The sequence below is a fragment of the Macadamia integrifolia genome, chromosome 4 (assembly GCF_013358625.1).
Source record: "Macadamia integrifolia cultivar HAES 741 chromosome 4, SCU_Mint_v3, whole genome shotgun sequence".
Lineage (NCBI taxonomy): Eukaryota > Viridiplantae > Streptophyta > Magnoliopsida > Proteales > Proteaceae > Macadamia > Macadamia integrifolia.
The window spans coordinates 12,605,753-12,608,743 of record NC_056560.1 but is presented as its reverse complement, the minus strand read 5'-3'; positions in this window follow the sequence as shown (position 1 = coordinate 12,608,743).

The window sequence follows — 2,991 nt, the reverse complement described above, 5'->3', positions numbered from 1 at the left end:
CCCTAATAACTTTTTTTTTTTTTTCCTCCACTAAATTGGGATTAGCCTAAATTCAGGACAAGCTCCAAGAATGTCGCTTGAGATAGTATGAACATGTTCAAAGGAGGCCTTGGGAGGCTCCTAGAGAGCAAAAATCCATATTACTAATTGCATTTAAGTGGAATGACTCGCAGGTGTTGCATTGTCTTGTTTCTTTTCTTTATCTTTTTCACATTTTTTTCTCTTTATTCTTTTATCTTTTTATTTGACGGATCCATGAAGCCGACCCCTTCCAATTGGGAGAAGCTTGAGTTGATGTTTTTGTTAGGATTTTTATGTGGGCTTAACTGATACCGATTGATCCATTGGGCCCAAGCAATTATAGACCCACTCTGATTAGGAAACTCCTAGCTCTTTCCATTGTGAGAGTGGAATAGGGTTTTAGGGATTCTATTATAAATAGAATACTGACGGTCCCTGCAGCCATTACTTTTACTTAATGCCTTATTGGTTTTGGGAGCACGGCTTTCTCACAAGAGCAAGTGCACAGAAAGAAAGGAAACCCTAGAGTAAGAGGCTGCAGAAGATCTCAGTAGAAGGACTCCACTTGCGTAGTTCGTCATTGTCATCTTCATGGGAGTAATGTTTAACCACATGGGACAGAGGTTCATGATCTATGTTCATGGGACACAGGTACTTCTTTATTCCCATTTATGGTTCATGTCATGGTTGTCCCATTGATTATTATAGATATGGTAAATCTATATGGTTATGTATTTTAAGATGGGATACTTTATTGTTCTTGGTTTAGGGACTACACCTATGATTAATCTTTTATGATTGGTTGATGATTCTTGTATTCTAAACACTATAGGGTTATTCATATGTTTAATATGGTAAAAAATCCCCAACAATTGGTATCAGAGCCAACCCTTACAGTGTTAGAATCAAGGAAAATTGATTTTGTATAGGGTTTGTGTCCCAAATCATGAAAAACAATATAGAACACTGAATTTATTAAGATAAAATCAATTCAAAATTACTCCGAAGTCATTATAAACTTAATAGGGCAATAAAATTGTTCCTAGTTCCCTTCAGTTGTGCTTTGTTCAGCAACAACACCTGTTTGGGTTCCCTGAGAGCTAAAACCAGATCAAGTAACCCTAAGAATCTCAGGTATGAATCATACACACCAAATAACCAGGCTAGAAAATTTAATATGTACACCTAGTAGATAAACTACACAATAAATGTACATCTAGCAGATAAAACACACAAGAGTCACAACCGTAACTACATTCCTATCCTTTGGGCTAAGAATGTACTGGTCCTCTTGTAAATCCAAATTTACTGTGAAAATACAATTACTTTTATCACATGTGGGTTTAGAAACCTCTAAGTTATAGTCATTTCCATACATGTATTTTCTTTAACTTGGGTGACATCACCTTTGGGCAAATGTCACCAACTTTGCTGCGCTTGGAAAAACTATGAAATAATAGGATGTGCCACTTTGGTGGATTCCATCAAATCCTTTCATAGCTTCCTAGAAATATACTGTGCAGCATAAAATGTGCGGAATCTCACACCCAGTTTAATTCTAATATATTTATCCATCATAGGGTGTTTCAAACAAAACATTCAAGTACAAAATGACATGAATATGAATTTACTAATATATTTGAACCCATAAATCATTATTCAATATCATGATAATAATAAATCAATACAAAACTCCAAATAATTCTTTTGCATGAAAAACAATATAGAACACTGAATTTATTCTCCCACTAGCAACCTAGTAGACTGACCTTCTACTAGTAACATCCTCCCACTAGCAACCTAGTATACCGAATTTATTCTCCCACTGGTCGAGCCACATAAAATAGCTTAAGATCCATACTTTTATTCTCCCACTTGGTTCGACCAGTCATAAGTTAATCCATTTATTGGAGAACATAATTCGTTAAACGTGACATACATATAAACTTGTTCACATATGCCCAAAAACAAAAGAAACCAAACATTTATCAATTAATGTTCATAAATAGGTTTTCAGAGAACAATGGCAGTGTTTAAGAACTTGGTATTGGATTGATCAAAATCGACACTAATCCAACCCAACCAATCCGAATTGATCCAATCGGAATGCAAAAAATAACACATTAAATAAACCTATAACTTATGGTTATAGTGATGAAACCCTCATCCACCCTATTGCCATTGATCAACTGTCCAATACCTTTTTAGGGCAAAAAAAAAAAACTTTGCTTGTTAGGTAATTCATTTGTTAGTGATTCATAATTGTTAGTGATTCATAATTGTTAGTGATTCTAAATCCTAGAATCATTTGAATTACCTATAGTGTATAGAATACAAGAATGAATAATGGAAAGAAATCAATCACATACCCGTTGAGCGTGAATAAAGTCCCTAAATTAAGGTTGACGCTTGTACCACGAATTATGATGAAGAACCACGCAATATGGGTCCTTCTACTGAGATCTTCTGCAGCCTCTTACTATGGGATCTTCTCTCTGTCTCTACACTAGCTTTGTGAGAAAGCAGTGCTCCCAAAATATTATTATGAAAGTAATAGCTACAGGGACCGTCAGTATTCTATATATAATAGAATTCCTAAACCCTAATCCATTCCCACAATAGAATAGGGCTAGAAGTTTCCTAATTAGAGTGGTCCTTATTCTCTTGGGCCCAATGGGTCAATCAATATCAGTTAAGCCCACATAAGAGTCCTAACAATCTCCCACTTGGGCTACACTGATACTGATGTCTTCCCATTGACATCTGGCCAAATAATCCCAAGATTGAATACCACTCAAAACAAACTTTGATCCAATCAATAATCTCCATTGTTGAACAATAGTAGAAAATACACCTCAATATACGGCATATAACTATCTAATGTTACAGACAACAGAAAATTATCAATTCAAATCGCCTGGAAACATAGATATAAGGAATTATATCATAACTGTGATCACATAAGATATA